This window comes from Rhamphochromis sp. 'chilingali' (assembly GCF_963969265.1).
Source record: "Rhamphochromis sp. 'chilingali' genome assembly, chromosome: 10".
Taxonomy (NCBI): domain Eukaryota; kingdom Metazoa; phylum Chordata; class Actinopteri; order Cichliformes; family Cichlidae; genus Rhamphochromis; species Rhamphochromis sp. 'chilingali'.
The window spans coordinates 10440458-10461160 of NC_137937.1; positions in this window are offsets into that span (position 1 = coordinate 10440458).

Genomic DNA, 20703 nt, shown 5'->3' on the forward strand with positions numbered 1-20703 from the left:
TGCTACCAATCAAATTATGATATGGTAAAGTTAAAACAAAACACGACTGTTTTATATTATATCTAATAATAATTATGTAATTATTCTTATAATTACAAAATGTTTTATGTAAGATTTATGTTTTGTAATTTAAATCTGACATCACAAAAGTATTTTGGAATTTGAATAATTTTGTAACTGCAGTACACATAATACTAATTTTGAATAATTTTGTCCAGGTTCCTTGCCACCGGGGACTGCTTCAGGACCATCGCGTTCAGTTTCAGAGTCGGTGTGTCCATGGTGTGCCAGATCACCCCCCAGGTAGCGATGGCCAACTGGGACGACTTCATGGCTGTGTCCTCATCTGGAGACTGGCGGTCCATCACAGAGGGATTCCAGGAGCGCTGGAACTTCCTTCTTTGCTGTGGATCTCTGGATGGGAAGCACGTCCAGACAAAGGCACCCCATATATTATACAGGGAGTGCAGAATTATTAGGCAAATGAGTATTTTGTCCACATCATCCTCTTCATGCATGTTGTCTTACTCCAACCTGTATAGGCTCGAAAGCCTACTACCAATTAAGCATATTATAGGTGATGTGCATCTCTGTAATGAGAAATGAGATGTGCATCTCTGTAATGAGAAGGGGTGTGGTCTAATGACATCAACACCCTATATCAGGTATGCATAATTATTAGGCAACTTTCCTTTGGCAAAATGGGTCAAAAGAAGGACTTGACAGGCTCAGAAAAGTCAAAAATAGTGAGATATCTTGCAGAGGGATGCAGCAGTCTCAAAATTGCAAAGCTTCTGAAGCGTGATCATCGAACAATCAAGCGTTTCATTCAAAATAGTCACCAGGGTCGCAAGAAGCGTGTGGAATCAGAATCAGAATCAGAAAGGGTTTTATTGCCAAATGTTGAGCAGGTTTACAACATTAGGAAATTGCTGCGGTGCTTCAGTGCAAACATACTGTCATAAATTGCGCTTAAATAGACATGAAAAAATAAAAGTAAGAATAAGAATTAAAAGTGCTACGTAGAAAGATATATGCATGAGATATACATGAGATATATACATGAGAATAAGAATTAAAAGTGCTACGTAGAAAGATATATACATGAGTGCAGGTGGTGATCAGTGCCAAAACATGGAATGATGCAGTGAACACAGCGTAGGGTCATGTGTTAGTGGTGGGAACAGTCGTACGTTTATTGTTCATGTGTCCAACAGCAGAGGGGAAGAAACTGTTCTTATGGCGAGAGGTTCTGGTGCGAATGGACCGGAGCCTCCTGCCTGAGGGGAGCAGGTCAAACAGACTGTGTCCAGGGTGAGAAGGGTCAGCTGAGATCCGAGCTGCACGCCGCAGTGTCCTGGAGGTGTACAGGTCCTGCAGAGATGGGAGTCTACAGCCAATCACCTTCTCAGCAGAGCGCACAACACGCTGCAGTCTCTGTTTGTCCCTGATAGTGGCTCCAGCGTACCACACGGTGATGGAGGAGGTGAGGATGGACTCGATGATTGCGGTGTAGAATTGCATCATCGTCCGTGTTGGCAGGTTGAATTTCTTCAGCTGCCTCAGGAAGTACATCCTCTGCTGGGCTTTCTTGATGACGGAGGTGATGGTGGGCTCCCACTTCAGGTCCTGAGTGATGGTGGTACCCAGGAAGCGGAATGAGTCCACAGAGGTGATGGGGGTGTCAGTCAGGATGATGGGGGGGAGTGGGGCTGTGTGCTTCCTGAAGTCCACAATAATCTCCACTGTCTTCTGGGCATTCAGCACCAGGTTGTTGTGGCTGCACCAAGACACCAGACGTTCAACCTCCCTCCTGTAGGCAGATTCATCCCCGTCCGAGATGAGCCCAATAACGGTGGTGTCATCTGCAAACTTGATTAGCTTGACAGACTGGTGGGTGGAGGTGCAGCAGTTGGTGTACAGGGAGAAGAGCAGAGGAGAAAGAACACAGCCCTGAGGGGAGCCGGTGCTGATGGTCCGAGAGTCCGAGACATTCTTTCCCAGCCTCACATGCTGCTTCCTGTCCGTCAGGAAGTCAGTGATCCACCGGCAGATGGGATCAGGCACATTCATCTGGGAAAGCTTGCCTCGGAGATGGTCTGGAAGGCAGAGCTGAAGTCCACAAACAGGATCCTGGCGTAGGTTCCCGGGGGAGTCCCAGGCACAAAAAACCAAGGCGCAAAATAACTGCCCATGAACTGAGAAAAGTCAAGCGTGCAGCTGCTAAGATGCCACTTGCCACCAGTTTGGCCATATTTCAGAGCTGCAACATCACTGGAGTGCCCAAGAGCACAAGGTGTGCAATACTCAGAGACATGGCCAAGGTAAGAAAGGGTGAAAGACGACCACCACTGAACAAGACACACAAGCTGAAATGTCACGACTGGGCCAAGAAATATCTCAAGACTGGTTTTTCTAAGGTTTTATGGACTGATGAAATGAGAGTGAGTCTTGATGGGCCAGATGGATGGGCCCGTGGCTGGATTGGTAAAGGGCAGAGAGCTCCAGTCCGACTCAGACGCCAGCAAGGTGGAGGTGGAGTACTGGTTTGGGCTGGTATCATCAAAGATGAGCTTGTGGGGCCTTTTCGGGTTGAGGATGGAGTCAAGCTCAACTCCCAGTCCTACTGCCAGTTTCTGGAAGACACCTTCTTCAAGCAGTGGTACAGGAAGAAGTCTGCATCCTTCAAGAAAAACATGATTTTCATGCAGGACAATGCTCCATCACACGTGTCCAAGTACTCCACAGCGTGGCTGGCAAGAAAGGGTATAAAAGAAGAAAAACTAATGACATGGCCACCTTGTTCACCTGATCTGAACCCCATTGAGAACCTGTGGTCCATCATCAAATGTGAGATTTACAAGGAGGGAAAACAGTACACCTCTCTGAACAGTGTCTGGGAGGCTGTGGTTGCTGCTGCACGCAATGTTGATGGTGAACAGATCAAAACACTGACAGAATCCATGGATGGCAGGCTTTTGAGTGTCCTTGCAAAGAAAGGTGGCTATATTGGTCGCTGATTTGTTTTTGTTTTGTTTTTGAATGTCAGAAATGTATATTTGTGAATGTGGAGATGTTATATTGGTTTCACTGGTAAAAATAAATAATTGAAATGGGTATATATTTGTTTTTTGTTAAGTTGCCTAATAATTATGCACAGTAATAGTCACCTGCTGTGATGGCATCAGCCACACAGGGGTAAATTAGTCCATTTTTCACTTTATTAGTTTGCTTTGCAGTTTTCTTCATTAATCATTTGGTTAAACCTAACACTGGTATTATGAGGCGCACACATAGTAACATTGTGTGGTTTTTCTAAAATGTTTTGTTATATTAATTATGTTTCTCTTTCTTTGAGTTACCTGGGTTTGGGCGGTGGCTGTTTCCTGTCTGGGCAAAAGGCGTGGCTGAGGACTCTGGGGACAAAATGCCTGCTCAGCAGGACCAACCATGGGCTTACCAGGAGCAGGGGTGTTTTAGGTTTAGTTAGGTTATTCTGTGCTTAGTTAATATTAGTGTGTGTTTTTGTTTTCCCCCTATTGTGTTCAAATGGTTTGGCCAAATCATTATAAAAGCTACCCTCATGTGTCTTTTTAATTAGGTCAGTTTGTGAGTTAAGTTGTGTCTCACTTTGTTGTTTAAGTTTCTGGAAATTACTTTTTGTAGAGTTATATTTAGTTGACCTGTTTTATGGGCCTGCTAAGTATGGTTTTGAATTTTGTTAATTTTGGACTTTTTGAGGGTTAAAATAAAGAAAACCCTTTTTGAAGATATTTTTTTGCCTGTGTCCTCTTTGCTTTGGCTGCTTGGTCCCTCACACCTGCACACACAGATATCCCCCTAAAATAGCTAAAGCTAAAAACTACTTCAAAAAACATTCAGCTTTGATACTAATGAGTTTTTTGGGTTCATTGAGAACACGGTTGTTGTTCAATAATAAAATTATTCCTCAAAAATACAACTTGCCTAATAATTCTGCACTCCCTGTAGAGGAGACACACACATTGATATACACTAAATATTTATTCCATTTCTTTTTTTGTGGTGCCCAAATTTATGCACCTGCTTGATTTTGTTTAAACAATCGTTGCACACTTTTTGTAAATACAGTAAACTTATTTTCACTTCTCAAATATCACTGTGTGTGTCTCCTGTATGATATATTTAACTGACATTTTTTATTGTAACAACCAACGATTTATACAGGAAAATAATGACTATTAACAAGATTGCCCAAACTTTTGCATCCCACTGTATTAGTATATATTGTCATTAGTATAATATGAAATAAATTCTGCATGTGTCAAGTTGTGTGCCAACATTTGCTGTGTAGTAGAACTGAGACATTAGTCATTATAAAAATTTATTTGAAATAATATTAAAATTCTCACACAGAAAAACATTAAACATAAATATATAAAATATAAGTATTTACAGAGAGACAGGAATAAAAAGGACCAGCTGCTCTCCAGAGCAGGAACAAGGCTGAGGAGGAAATGCTCCATTGGAGACTGGTGTTGCCTTTTCAGGGACACCAGGATGGCCAGCTCCACCGTCGATGGACCGTCCTGGGACCCGTCCCTCATCTGCCTCGGAGCTGTCCTCCTCTGTGGGCCTGTAAAACACAGCACAAAACACAAAGAAATGAGAAGGCTGCTACTAGATTTTAATTTCAACAATGAAAAAAACCCAAAACAAAACAGGATAATTTCAGATTGGTTATAGATATTTAGTAAAGGTTATCAGTAAAGGGAATTCCACTGAGTAAGGCTGGGTCATATCATACCATTCACAGTAATACCGGTATAATGTTGACAAGGACAAGATGGCGCCTGTGTTTGGCTTTGCCACTTGTGCCGCTACAGCTCGCTGGTATAGTTTTATACTGGCCGCTATTGTCACTTGCAAGATTATTTTTACCATCCTGTGTTTTGATTTTGTCTCTGCCACCAATACTTATGATCGGGGCATGATGTTGTATATCAAAGATTCAATGGAGAGCTACTGTGACAGCTGGGACAGTTACAGGAAATTTTTCCCTCCACCCTTTGTGTGTTCCTCACCTGACTGCATGTTACAATACATATCGGTGGGATTTAACACGAAGAAAAGAAGAAGTAGGGGAACCAGGGCCGGTGTCCAGGTTCGACTGAGAAGGTACTGAAGATTAGCTTCTTGCATGTGGGAAGAGTCCCGGTGCCTACAACCAATTCATCTACTGTCACCTGGTGCCGACGCTACACTTCAGTTCCCAGCTCGGAATCTATGGTCTGATGGCCCCTTGTTCACTTGGCGTCCCTCCTTCGACCGCCGTTTTTGTTGTGGTAAGGACTAATTCAATGGTTCATGCAGCACCCTCTGGTGGTGGTGCCGTGTGTATTTGTTGTTGCAGCTTGGCAATAAACGGAGTCGCTACGTTAAGACAGAGCTGTCCCAGTCTCGTTAATGGTGCTGCTATTATAAACCTGAGATCTACCAAAACATGGTGTCAGAAGTACTCTAGAGGGAAGAAGAACGTCACGAAAACGGAAGCTTTCTCACCGGAGAGAACTCGCCCTGCAAGTTTGCATTAACAGCCACAGTAGGAGCTAAGCTAACAAATTAGCAAACGCTAACTAGCATCTTGCGACTAGCAGCATGACAGCCGAGCCAGCAGCCTTCCAAGTATCACCGCCGCCGAAATTTGACTTTTCAAAGCCAGAAGAGTGGCCGAAATGGATCCGACGCTTTGAGAGGTTCAGGATAGCATCCGGACTCGAGCTACAATCGGACGAAAACCAGGTTAACACTCTGATATATACAATGGGCGATGAAGCTGAGGACGTGATCACTTCGTTGAACCTGACCGAAGAGGAGGCGAGTGAGTACCACACTCTCAAAGACAAACTCGAGGCACACTTTGTAGTCAGAAGAAATGTTATCTTTGAACGTGCAAAGTTCAACCAAAGGCAGCAAGAAGCAGGAGAGACTGCAGACGGGTTTATTACATCCCTATATGCCTTGGCTGAGCATTGTGGCTACGGGGCGCTGCACAGTGAAATGATAAGAGACGTGGACTGTGCCACAAACCACAGAGAGGAACGTGAAAAGCCAATGCAACCGCTGTGGAAAGACACCCTTTCACAGCAAGAACCTGTGCCCAGCCAAAGAGGTACTCTGCAATCAGTGTAAAAAGAAAGGTCACTATGCAAGAGTGTGCAGGTCTGGGGCAGTGGGAGAAATACGTGCAGCAGGTGGTGACAGTGAAGAAAGGGAGGTAGCATTTTTGGGAACAGTAGCCTCAGAGAGAACTGAGGATGCGTGGTTGACTAAAATAAAAGTTAACAATGTAGACTGCTGGCTCAAAATTGACACAGGAGCGGACGTAACCGTATTGCCTGAAAAAGAGTACAATGCTCTAGCACAAAAACCACAGCTGCAACCCACAGATCTGAAACTGTATGGGGCGGAAATGTCTCCACTAGCCGTTAGAGGGACATTTACTGCTAACCTGAGCACTCCGAGCAAAACTACAGTACAGCCTGTGTATGCAGTAGCAGACCTGACGCAAGGGTTACTTAGCCGCTTAGCAAGTGTAGCACTTGGATTAGTGGCCAGAGTAGAAGCAGTGTCACTCACTTCGGTAGAGGCAGTAAAGCAGCAGTTTCCAAAACTATTCAACGGGTTAGGCCGAATGGAGGGGGAATACAAAATTGAGCTTAAAGCAGACGCTAAACCATTTGCCCTGTCAACCCCAAGAAGGGTCCCGTTTCCCCTGTTGCCCAAAGTCAAAGGAGACCTTGCTCGTATGAGTTAGGTGTAATCTCCAGAGTAGAGCAGCCTACTGACTGGTGTGCAGGAATGGTTCCAGTACCTAAACCAAACAGAGATGAAGTGCGTGTGTGCGTGGACTTGACCAAACTAAACAATTCTGTGAAAAGAGAAAGACACATGTTGCCATCAGTTGAGCACACCCTAGGACAGCTAGAGGGCGCAAAGTTGTTCTCAAAACTCGATGCTAACTCAGGGTTTTGGCAAATACCTTTGTCCAAGCAGTCAGCTCTTCTCACAACCTTCATCACACCATTCGGAAGGTACTGTTTCAATAGACTCTGTTTTGGCATATCCTCAGCCCCTGAGCATTTTCAAAAACGAATGTCTCAGCTTTTGGAAGGGCTGGACGGTGTTGTCTGCCAAATGGATGACATTCTGGTTTATGCTGACACACAGACCCAGCACGACAAGAGGCTGGTTGCAGTCCTCGAACGGCTCACAAAAGCAGGGGTGACATTGAAAAGTGAGAAGTGTCAGTTTGCAAAGACCTCAATCAAGTTCCTCGGACAGATCATTGACACTACAGGAGTCAAAGCAGACCCAGAAAAAGTGAAAGCGGTCAGCAACATGGAGGCACCCACCGATGTGGGTGGAGTGAGACGATTCCTAGGAATGGTTAATCATCTAGGCAAGTACCTTCCCCACTTAGCAGAGAAAACACAGCCGTTGAGAGAACTACTCAGTACCAAAAAAATTTGGTGTTGGAGTGAGGCTCAACAAACAGCGTTTGACAACATTAAGGCAGAACTGAGTAAACCACCGAACTTGGCACTCTACAACCCCAAAGCACAAACAACAGTATCAGCTGATGCATCCTCCTATGGACTAGGAGCGGTGCTACTTCAGAAACAAGAGGATGACACAACCAAGCCAGTGGCCTTCGCTTCAAGAGCATTAACCCCCACAGAACAAAGGTATGCTCAAATAGAGAAGGAAGCGTTAGCCATAACCTGGGCATGCGAGCGATTCTCTGATTTTCTTATAGGCATTGAGTTCCATGTTGAGACAGATCACAAGCCTTTAGTACCACTTTTGGGCTCCAAGAACTTAGACGAACTGCCACCACGAGTACAAAGACTGAGAATGAGATTAATGCGGTACTCTTTCACCATCTCACATGTCCCAGGCAAACACATCGCAACTGCAGACGTGCTGTCCAGAGCACCAGAAAAAACTGTTTGTGATGAGACATTAAGAGACGAAATGAACCTGTATGCACATCAGGTGATTTCAGGTCTTCCTGCAACAGAGGAGAGACTACAACAAATAAGAGAGCAGCACGACAAAGACGAAACACTGAAACAAATCAAACTCTACTGCAGGAACGGCTGGCCGGACAAACTCAAAATACCAGGTCCATGTTTCCCATACCACCAGCATGCAGGGGACCTGACTGTTGAAAATGAACTTCTCCTAAAAGGTATGCGTATAGTTATTCCAAAGATATTACAGAAAGATGTTTTGACACGACTGCACACAGGTCACCAGGGCATTGTAAAGTCCAGGGAACGAGCCAAGCAGTTGGTATGGTGGCCAGGACTGAGCTCTCAACTACAACAGCTGGTAGCAGAATGTGAGACATGTGCAAAGGTGAGACAGCAACCCAGAGAAACACTCATGCCAACTGAGTTTCCTACATGGCCGTGGGAGTTAGTTGGTGCTGATATTTTTGAGTGGAGTAACAGCCAGTATTTGGTTGCAGTGGACTATTTCTCACGATACATAGAAATAGCTAAGCTGTCCTCTACCACATCAGCAGCAGTGATTGACCACTTAAAGTCCATATTCGCACGCCACGGCATTCCAACAGAGTTAAGGTCGGATAATGGTCCACAATTCTCCTCAGAACACTTCCAAAAGTTTGCTTCAGAGTGGGGCTTTGCCCACACCACTTCCAGCCCGAGATTCCCTCAGAGCAATGGTGAGGCTGAAAGAGCAGTGAGAACAGTAAAGAGCCTTCTACAGAAAGAAGGAGACCCATATCTTGCTCTCATGGCATATCGCGCCACACCACTTGCCAATGGACATAGCCCTGCAGAGCTTCTGATGGGGAGGAAACTTCGTACCACAGTTCCCATACTTCCATCCTGCCACAACTCAGGCTGGACAAACATCACTAAACTGAGAGAGAGAGAGAGAAGGGAAGGAGAGAGAAAAACAGTGGAAATGGTTCAATTACAGACACAGAGCACAAGACCTCACTGGACTACACCCAGGAGATCAAGTTTGGATCACAGACATGAAAACAAATGGGACTATATCAGGCAGAGCAGATACGCCGCGGTCTTACCTTGTTGAGACCCCGAGGGGGCTTCTACGTCGAAACAGGAGCCATCTCATCACACTAAAAGGGACCAAGACTGAACCAACTGAACAACAAATCCCTGTCCTGCCAGAAAACAGCAGCAGCCCTGTTTCAAACCAGGTTCAGCAGTGTCTTATACCACCAAGTAACCAGTCTACTGAAAGAAGATATCCTACAAGAGACAGAAACCCACCGAGGTACCTTAAGGACTTTGATTTAGGTAGAAGGTACTCTCGAGCACCTGAGTGACCAGCCCGGGGCAGAATAATCCCCTCACTCAGTTGAAGGACTGGGTTGTCTACCCCACCTTCATAGTTGAATAAGTTCACACAGTTAAATAAAATAATAGTTATAAATTAAGGCAATAAATGTTTGTTACAGATTTGAGTTAATGTAACAGCCTTGGAGTATCCAGCTACAAGTTAAGTTGCAGTGATTTCAGTATTGACATAAATGTGGATTAATACAGAAAACATTATAGTTTATAATGTACTCAGAAGGGGGGATGTTATGGTAAGGACTAATTCAATGGTTCATGCAGCACCCTCTGGTGGTGGAGCCGTGTGTATTTGTTGTTGCAGCTTGGCAATAAACGGAGTCGCTACGTTAAGACAGAGCTGTCCCAGTCTCGTTAATGGTGCTGCTATTATAAACCTGAGATCTACCAAAACAGTTTTGATGGCAGAGTTGATGGATATTAGCTTCTGCTAGCCCTGAAGTCCCCGCCCGGCGTAACAGGTGTAGAGGTGCGCACAGGTGTTTAATTCGAGTGCCACTTCAGTCAGCTGTTGACTGCACCAACCAAACGTCTTCAATCAGGTTTGCCCTGCTCAACACTCGCTCAATCACAAATCGTTTATTTTAAACGATCTTTTTATAAAGGAATCTCTCAACTTCTTGTGTTTAACTGAGATGTGGCAACAAAACATGGATTATATACATCTGAAGGAAATTTGTTCGACGTCTTTCGGGACGTGGCGGAGGTCTCGCTGTTGTGCACCAGGACAGATTCACATGCAGACTGATGAACTTGGATTCTTTTACTTCATTTGAACTTCAGATGATCAAGGTCGGCTCTTTGCGCACCTTTTATTGTATTTTAATCTACCGACCTCCTGGCCCTGCCGGAGTCTTTTTAACTGAATTTAACGACCTCCTATCATCCATTATTAAATTAGAGAAGGTGGTAATTTTGGGAGATTTTAACCTTCATATTGATGATGCATCCTGTAATATGGCTGCTGACTTCATGACTATCACAGAGTCTTTTAATTTTATGCAGCATGTTTCTGGCCCTACACATGTAAAGGGTCACACATTGGACCTTGTTTTCTCCTTGGGTTTAAATATAAATGACATTCGTGTGGAAAATGTCCATGTGAGTGACCATAGCTGCATATATTTTAACTTGTCTTTTTATTTGGATCCCCCGGCTCCCAAAATAACGATTGAAAGGCGACTCATAAACCAGAACGCTGGCAAAAGGTTCTCTGCCATGTTTGACGCTGAAATGACTTAGAATGATTTGGACTCTCTTGTCTCATCCTTTAATAACCAGTGTAATTCTACTTTAGACATGGTGGCACCTCTGAAAAAAAGTACTGTCCTACGTTTGAAATCTCATCCTTGGTTAAATGAAAACATTCGTAATTTCAGGAGATACTGTCGCAAGCTAGAACGTTTGTGGAAGGCTTCCAAGCTTGAGGTTTATAAGTTACACCTTAAAGAATCTATCCTCTTGCTAAATGACATGTGGAAAAATGCCAGAGTATTTTTCATACCTCATAGCTTCAAAAAAGAAAGATCCTAAATTCTTGTTTAAAACAATTAAGAGTATCGTTTCTCCTGATGCTCCTTGTGCACCAGTTCACTCAACGTCCGAATGCAATGAGTTTATGAACTATTTCAGAAATAAGGTCATTGCCACCAGGTCTAATATCTCTCCATCTTCTCAATATCAAACTTTTAACTTGCTCTCCTCTGATACTTGGTCCTCTTTTACTCCTGTTACATTACAAGACATCAGAGGCCTGCTTTGTCATATAAAACAGACTTCAAGCCCCCTTGATGTCCTTCCATCTTCATTTTTCACTAGTGTGTTTGATTCAATTGGCCCCTGTATTGTGGAAATGATAAATACTTCTCTTCATACTGGCTGAGTCCCCAGCTTACAAGCTATTGTTGAGCCAATATTAAAGAAACCCCAGCTGGATCCATCTCTTCCTAACAGTTATAGGCCAATATCCAAATTGCCTTTTATATCAAAAATTTTAGAAAAAGTAGTACTAGAAAAACTTAACTATTTCCTGGATAAAAATGCTGTTATGGACACTTTCCAGTCTGGTTTTCGTAAATTGCATTCCACTGAAACGGCCTTACTTAGAGTATCTAGTGATATCTTGATGGCAGCAGACTCTGGAGAATATACAGTGCTGATCCTGTTGGATCTCAGCTCTGCTTTTGACACTGTAGATCACAGTATCATGATAAACAGACTCGAGAACTTGTTTGGGATTACTGGTGTTGTTTTAAAATGGTTTATATCATATCTGTCTGAGAGATCTTTTACTGTTTGCACAGGGCTCTAGACTAACTTTTTGCCATGGGCGTACCGGTACGCCTAACTTAAAAAAGTTAGTCGTACCGGCACAAAAGTTAGGCGAACACAAATTTTATAATAACTTATATAATATAATGTGTTTTTCTGGATACACTGTGCTTTTTCAGCATTCAAAGATTGATGACACCGTGTCAGAGCACTGGCTATGAATTTCAGAAGGATCAGGCCTTAACTTAACAGAAAAGTTAGCAATAGTTCTTTTCCTATTACAGCTACATCCACTTCTGTCGTGCCTAGGCTGCTCACTAGGGCTGGGTATCATCACTGCTTTCTATAATCCATTCAATTCCGGTTTTCAAGTCCCGATTCGATTCAACTTAGCCTCAGACAGTCAGAAATATTATAATTCTGATCATTTATCAGTACTGACTTCATCAGAATTGTGAACATCACAGCAGATGTCTATGTGTGAAAGTAACTGAGAATAAAACACAGAAAAACATGAAGGAGATTTTCCTGGTCTGGCTTTTTATAGCAGATAACCTTAAAAATATTCTACAATGTTCTGCATATAAAGTTTAAATTTCTTCAGTATTGAACAACAGAAAAATAGGCTTTCTTGTCCGAGGTCATTTAAGTGAAAAAAAGAAAAGAAAAAGACAGCAGCCTACAGTGCTGTAAACAACGGTAGACTGGTGGGTAATAAGCGAATGAATAATACAGAAAACAGAGATTGGAGACGGAAACTGTTCTTGAAGTACAGAGAGAGTTAGAGAGAGCGCTAGCTGTGCATGAAGTGTGATTTTAATAGTCGTGGAAGCAAAACAGCAAAATTCATGACGACATTGATCAAATGTGAAGCGCAGTTTGCTGCTTCTTTTGCTGCTTCTTTTGCTGCTGGCTCGGTGAATTTTGGTTGGAGAGAGACAAAACCTGCAGCTCAGAATCAGCGCAAAAAGACGTAATCACAGCGCGGACCGGACGCATCAGAACCGCTAAGCTCCGACAGTGTGTCCGTCTGCGGGCTGTCGGGTGAGAAAGCCGAGGAAGACAAAGTTGATTGTGATGTGTCGAGTCATTCTGTGTTTACGTCTTTGTGTGGAATCCGTGTACCTGCTCTCATTTGCTGTTTGGTTGTTGTTGAAATGGTTTTGTGAGCTTTAATCACAAAACACAGTTATATTTAAAAGTCGATTCAGGATTTAATGAATTGATATCGCTTTATTCAAGCTACTCACCTCCCACTTCCACCTGCACTTTCAACTGGACCACGGCCAATCAGAGAGGTCCCGCCCCTTACTATCTCTGATTGGTTTAGTCCACGATAGGGGCATAATGTGTGTCTGTTGTTGACCACAGGGAAGGTTGCAGATTTTGTTTTTTGTTTTTTGCTACCCGAACAGTTGGTCGCACAGGTGCAACCAAATTTTTTTTTTTAGTCGCACCACTGAAAAATTTGGTCATATTTGCGACCAAATTGGTCGCACTCTAGAGCCCTGTTGCATGAATCATGTCACATCAGAATCAACAGTTTTGCCGTGTGGGGTACCTCAGGGATCTATCCTGGGTCCAATTCTCTTTTTACTTTATGTATTTCCCCTAGGCCAAATTATTAAGCGCTATAAATATATCTCCTATCATCTCTATGCTGACGACATCCAACTATACTGTTCCTTCAAAATGTCTGAGTTTTATAAATTGTCTAATTTAAGTAATTGCCTGACAGAAATCAACAAATGGTTATATGACAATTTTCTCCAACTAAACTCTGAAAAAACAGAAACTCTAATTATTGCTCCAGACCACATGGTCCCAGAAATTAGACAGCATATCAGCTTCTTAGACCCTTATGTAAAATCAAGCCTTAGAAACCTCGGTGTCATATTTGACAGCTCGATGTCGCTGGAGCAGCATTCTAAGCAGCTGGTCTGAAACTGTTTTTATCATTTATGGAATATTTCTAAACTCAGACTAATGGTATCAAAGCTTGAACTTGAGATGATTATTCATGCTTTTATTTCTTCTCGTTTAGACTATTGTAATGGCCTTTTTACTTGTTTTAACAAATCAGCCTTAAATCGTCTTCAGACTCTGCAGAATGCTGCAGCACGTCTCTTAACAGGCACCAAAAGAAGATCGCATATCACTCCAGTCTTGGCCTCCCTTCACTGGTTGCCTGTAAATTTTAGGTTTCATTAGGGCTGCTCAATTAATCGAATTTTAATCACGATTACGATCTGGGCTTTCAACGATCATTAAAAATGACTGAGCCGATTATTAGCCCCTCCCTCATGCTTTACTCTCGCGCTGCTCCGTGTGGCAAATCAAGCGCACTGCTCTGCATTTCGAACACGCGTCACAACAATTAAGAGGACCCGAGGGAAGCTCGGAGAGCTAAGCAGAAGTTATTTGGAGAGGAGTGGACTGCCGTTGGTTGAAAAGAGAGGTAAAAAAAAAACAAAAAAAAAACTTCAGTGGTGTGGAAACATTATGGGTTCGTGGAGTCAGACGTGGATCAAGTAGACACAGTGTGTAAACTTTGCTATGGTGTCGTAGCTGCACCACAGAGCAACACTGCAAAGTTTACATTTTTCATTTATTTCTTATATTGCAAACATTTGCACTGTTATCAGTATTTGCACACTATTTTATATTATTTTTTAAAGTCATTATTCAATACATTGTTATTGTTAACCCTTTAAAGCCGGTCAGAGCAGCATGCTCGTTTTGTATAACTATTTTTAAATCCCTGTAGAACCTGAACCGCTAAGCTAGCACAATAAATTTTTTTCCATATGAAACCAGAGGAGTTGTATTTACATCTTATGCCCTCAGCTTGTCCTAGGTCACGGTTTCCTTCCACATATAGCTTTGCAAAAATTGCATAAAAAGTGCTTGCAGGAACAAAAACATAATATTCCAGAAACACGCTTTGCCGATCTGATCAGCTGTTCTTAACACTTCCCACATTGAAAAAGACATCAACACGAACTATCGCAAGTGACGTCATTTTCCCGGAAAATGTAGTTTTTTACTTGTAGGCCTTAGAACTCGAATTGCGCTGCTGGAAATAGTTTATTTTGATGCACATGCTTTGCAAATTTGCATCATAGGATTGTTTTTTTGTTTTTCCTGCAGTATATAAAAATTGCTGTATCTCCAAAAATAAAACTATGAAGACACTCAAAATAAATTTCCTGTTGTTGTAAACTATTTTTTGCAACTTTTTTGTATTTAAAGTTTTGAGGGATAAACCTCTTAAATTTCTCCAAGTAGAAATATATGTAAAAAAAACAAAACAAAAATGATTTTCAATTTTTTTGTAGTTTATTGCACTTTTTTGCAATTAATGTAGTTACTATGGACTTAATACATACACATTTTTAAAATATGGGCTATAACAGTTGTATTGATGTATAGCAACTTAAAATGCTCCCACAAATGGCACTACAACATTTAAAAAAAAAAAAAAAAAGCTCTGGCGGACTTGGTTCTATGGTAGGTCTTAAAGGGTTAAATAAATATCGTCAAATAATCGTGATCTCAATTTCAGTGAAAATAATCGTGATTATCATTTTTGCCATAATCGAGCAGCCCCAGGTTTCATTTTAAAATTTTAGTTCTAAACTTTAGGGCCCTACATGGTCAGGCTCCTCAATATTTATCTGACCTGCTGAAACCACATGCATCTTCTCGGGCTTTAAGGTCATTAGATCAGAGACTGCTGGTGGTACCGCGCACTCGTTTTAAAACTTGTGGTGATCGGGCCTTTCAGGTTGTGGCACCACGGTTGTGGAATTCTCTCCCACTGTCTCTTCGTTGCACGGACTCCATTGATTCTTTTAAGAAACAGCTGAAGACATTTTTATTTAGAAAAGCATTTGATTAATTTCTTCTTATGCTGTTTTTATAGTTTTACATTGTTTTATTTACTGTTATATTGTTTTTATATTCTCATTTCCTTTGTGATTTTTATCTGTGAAAACCGCTATATACTTACTTACTTACTTTTACTAATGTTGGGCAACGATAAGAAAATGAAATATCGCGATAGAATATGGGTAAAACGCACATGCGCAGTGCCTTTGTTTTCATACGCACATGGCGGAAAAAGCGTGCCGGCAACAGAGAATGAGAAGGGCGAAAGCGGATCGTTGAATGAAACTGATGAATCAGAATTGGTTTGTAAAAATGCTGAAACTTCAGTGGTGTGGAACTGGTTTAGCTTTCGTCCGTCAGATACACAACAAAGCACTAGTTTTGGTAGCGCATGCTAGCGGGCTGTCGTTATTACCGTGTTGTTTGGAAAATACGGCACACTTAAAATCAATCCTTTGTTTTTTCTGAAAATCGACAGTGCCCCTTATAATCCTGTGTGCCTTATGTATGACTTCTGGTTGTGTTTACTGACCTCAAAATGATTTTATGTGGTACACGGCGCTGGAAAATCTGTCACGTTTTAGTACGACTTTGCTAAGCTACGAACCCGCACCGCATGATGGATTGTCGGAGCATTACGGCTATCGTAGGCAGGAGCCTCGCGGAGTGATACGTACTGTGCTTCAACATAATATTACCGTATTGTGTGTGTATAACCTCTTTTTAAGTTTTGTGGATAATAATATCCACAAAACAAAACTCTTCCTGGAAAACATCTGATTTAATGACATGTGAATATGCTGAGGATATGTCGGCCAATTTCCACTGGAAATGCCTTTTGGTTAAACTGTCAGCAAGGAATTTGCACTGTTACATTTTTATATAACTTTAATGCACATAAAAAACAGCTGCTTGTTTACGTGAAAATACATTGATGGGGTTTTTTGCACTAATAAAGTTGTGGAGTTGTAAAGCATTTTGTCTAGTGTCAATTATATCGTCAGTCATATTGTTAGCGCAAATTTTCAAATGTATATTGTGATAAATATTTTTGGTTATATCGTCCTGCTCTAGACAAGGGTCACTCCCATGCAAGTAATTAAAATGTTGCTTTGTCATTTTGTAATCCAGATAACATTTTATTATTTCTTTTTCATAGTTTGGCGAAAAAGGTAAAAAAAAAAAAAGATACAAGGTGATAGCACACTTACATGCCTCAATTACAAATACAGCTACACTTGCATCCAAATCAGATGTCATAATTTTTAGAAGTGTGAGCTTCAGACTACAGGAGCAACTCTTCCTGGAAAACATCTGATTTAATGACATGTGAATATATGTTTCGTCACCACTTTAGTATTTTAAGGTACATTGCGGAGTTTACTGGGACTGGGGTTTTCCATCAGCATGTTTCTTTCAATTTCATTTCCTCTTCTTTAGCTGTATTGAGGAATCTACTGAAAATTTAAAAAAAAAAAAAAAAAAGCTGCAACATATATTGTCAGTGTCATTTTCACAGAAGCAGAAGTTAGAAAACAACATGCCGAGTAAGCGACAAAATTACAGTTGTGTTGTGACTGAGCATAGAGGTTACTTCATGACCAGTGTTGGGAAGGTTACTTTTAAAATGTATTCAACTATACCATACCAATACCAACTAGATTTTTAAATCTTAATATAAAATGAGTAACAGTTGGGATGACATTATGTAAGGCTGCAGTTTTTGCAGCACTCTGGTATAAAAAACTATTCCGCGCGTATATAAAACAGGTCCCCGGCTCCGAACCGTAGTAAAGGGACCTCTGGCTAATTCGTCGGGTTCCGTGTCGGGCTCGTAGCCGAAAACTAGCTTTACTTTGTTGTCTGGGTCAGCTTTGCTAACGAGAGAAAGAGAGAGGCATTGAAAGGCTGCTCCAACGGAATTTATCGTTTCGGAGGAAAACGAACACAGCGTACTGTCGAGTCTTAATAGCTTACTTACAACTGGGCTCGTCAGGCTCTCTTTTTGGCTGCAGTGGTTATTATTATATTTACATGTTTCCATCTACCGTTTGTGGTCGGTGACAACTCGTACTTTTCTTTCGACTCTCCTTTTTCTCCCTCCCTTGAGCTCACATGGCAGTCCATTCTCCCTGCAGCATGGACTACACTGCCAATGAGGCTACATAATTTAGGGTTATTGCCTGTAACACTCTAACACTCTCTGATTGAGACACATGCATTAGAGCCTCGTATTGCGTGTTTTGTTTGGGTTTCCACCGGCGTCGAATTACCAAAAATAGAGAGAGCCTAGCCTAACATGAAACAGGAAAATACCGTGTAATCCATTTATTTCAACAAAGTAACTGTATTCTGAATACCACCCTTTTTAACGGTAATTGTAATGGAATACAGTTACTCATATTTTTATTTTAAATACGTACATGTAGGGCTGGGCCATATTATACCATTCACGGTACAATGTTAGACAACGATACGAAAATAAAATAATGCGATAGAATATGGGTAAAATGCGCATGCGCAGTGCCTTTGTTTTCATATGCACATTGCGGAAAAAGCATGGCAGCAACGGAGAATGAGAAGAGGGAAAGCGGAACGTTGAGTGAAACGGATGAAACAGAATTGGTTTGTAAAAATGGTGCAACTTCAGTGGTGTGGAACTGGTTTGGTGTTTGTCCGTCAGATACCCACCAAAGCACTTTTTTTTTTTTTTTGTAGAACGTGCAAGCAGGCAGTCGTTATTGCCGTATTTGTCGGACTAAGGTGCTCGTAAATCTGGGTCCAAAACTCCGTCCGCTTGAGGTCCCAAAGTCAAACGAACACTGCGGCATCACTGAGAGTTAAAAACAGGCTTGTACGATATAATGATATATATCGGATGACGATATAACAGTGTCTATCGTTTCATTTTACGCTATCGTTTGTTTCGTGGTGTCGCAAAATAAACTGTTTATGGCAATATTTTTTCATCGTTTTGATGGTCACTGTAGTGGCTATATTAATTTCTTAAAGTTCTCTCTTTCTCTTATATTTTATATAACCACACTACGGAAAGACAAGCGCCTGGTTTTTATGCGTTGTCGTGAGCAGCAATGACGGTAAAACCATCACGTGTCCGGTTGTTTATTTTCCACATAAACCTTTCACAATAAAGCTCCAGATCCTGTTGAGACTTTTCAAAATAAACTGAATTGCGTGAAAGAGTCTGCAGAGTGCTAAAAAATAAACCTTGGACTCAAACATTAGAACAGGCTTTTCCCCACAGCACGCTGTGTAATAAATACTCACAAAGAAAATGGCGACTGTTACAAGTCATGTCTAAAAATGCATCCTTTAATGCATCGGTTATAACACTCGACTCAAGGTACATGACGCCCAGCTGGAAACACTTCACGCAAGTCGAGGTGCCCGAGATTCACAGAATTTACAGAAAACGTTAAATCTTTGTGATTTATATCGTTATCGGGACGATAGATGTCTTATATCAGGATGTGAGATTTTGGTCATATTGCACAGCCCTAGTTAAAAACTGTCTAAATTCTTTCATTTTTAATAAAACGAACAGCATTGCTGCTTTACCAGGTGTAACAATTAAGTTTAACATCCAGGCATCCATGAAAATTTATTACATTTAACAGAGTCAGAAGTTAGCATGATATAGCATGTTCTCACTGAAAGATTTCTGAAATTATTAAAACGTACAGCTCTGCTATAACTTCCAACATAAATGAAGACAGAAAACTAAACAGCAGTGACATTTGTAGGGTTAATGAAGTTGGGCTAGCTGGTATATAAACATGATCGCTAGGGACACAGCTATGTTAGCATAACATAAACAGTGAAGCTGCAGGATGAATGCTAACATTTTTCCACTCGATAAAAGTTAACGTGAGGGTTCCTGATGGTTAGAGACAAATGCAATCGCATGGCAAGATGCTTTAAACTAGTGATGTGTCGGTCGCAAACGAAACGGCTCTTAGAGCCGACTCTTTGAAGTGAGCAACGTAAGCCATAAGGAGCCGTGTTTTTTTTTTTTTTTTTCTCTCTCTCACACTTTTCCCCCCACTTCACTCCGCACGCGAGCCCTGTGCTCTGCGCTGGGCAGAGTGGTATGGCGTTATTTTTGTGCCACTATTCTGAGCGCATGTAAAATAAATTGCAGCTGTAGGTGTTGCAATTGGCAAGGCAAACCTAGACTTCAGAAAAATAATTGAGGCAATTCATTTACATGGGATCAAAATGTGACTGAGACAGTGATGCAAAGAATGAAAAATATTACACCAGAATAATAACAAGATGCAGCACGATGGTTAGTACTGTTACCTCACAGCAACAGCAGTCCTTCTGTGGAAATCTAACCGGAAATCTTACTATTTTCTATTAGTCTTTTTGTTCACTTTTGACTAATTAGTGGTGTTATGAAGGGACACTGTATCAGCTGAGAACCATAGCTAAATTAAAGCTACTTGTATTGCTTACGAAGAGTGATCCATGCATATCAAATACTGGAGTAATACAAGTCCTTGCACATAGAGCTGTCACATACCGTCAGGTGTTGCCTACAGTTGGTTCATATGCTGAACTTGTAAACAGAAAAAACTCAACAGTTGCACCTGATGAAATACATACATTTTTAGACAGTGAGATGACTTTCAATTTGAAGATGCAACTTCAACTATTTTGCTGGTAATAACTGAAATGAGCAAAGAAAACCAACAGCCTATTTATGCAAGATAATTCATAATTTTATTGAGGAGGGTTATATTGATTGGGTCAAATTACTGGGGTGGGTCATAACCCCCCTAAACCACCTTGGAAATTACGCCCCTATTCGTATTGCATATATGTGTGTGTATATATATATATATATATATATATATATATATATATATATATATATATATATATATGAAGAGATAATGAAGAAATGGCTCACATACACAGCTTCTGAATTAACTTGATATTTCATTTCACAATATATAGGCTAAACTTTCTCAACAGCCCCCTTAAATGTAAGCTGAGAGTGTGCACAGTATAAATAGTTTTATTTCAAATCTATTTTGCTGACACACAGAGTCAACACTGAAAATTGTACAACATTAATGAATTACTATGTACTCGCTGTGTAGTTCAAAAGTACAATGTT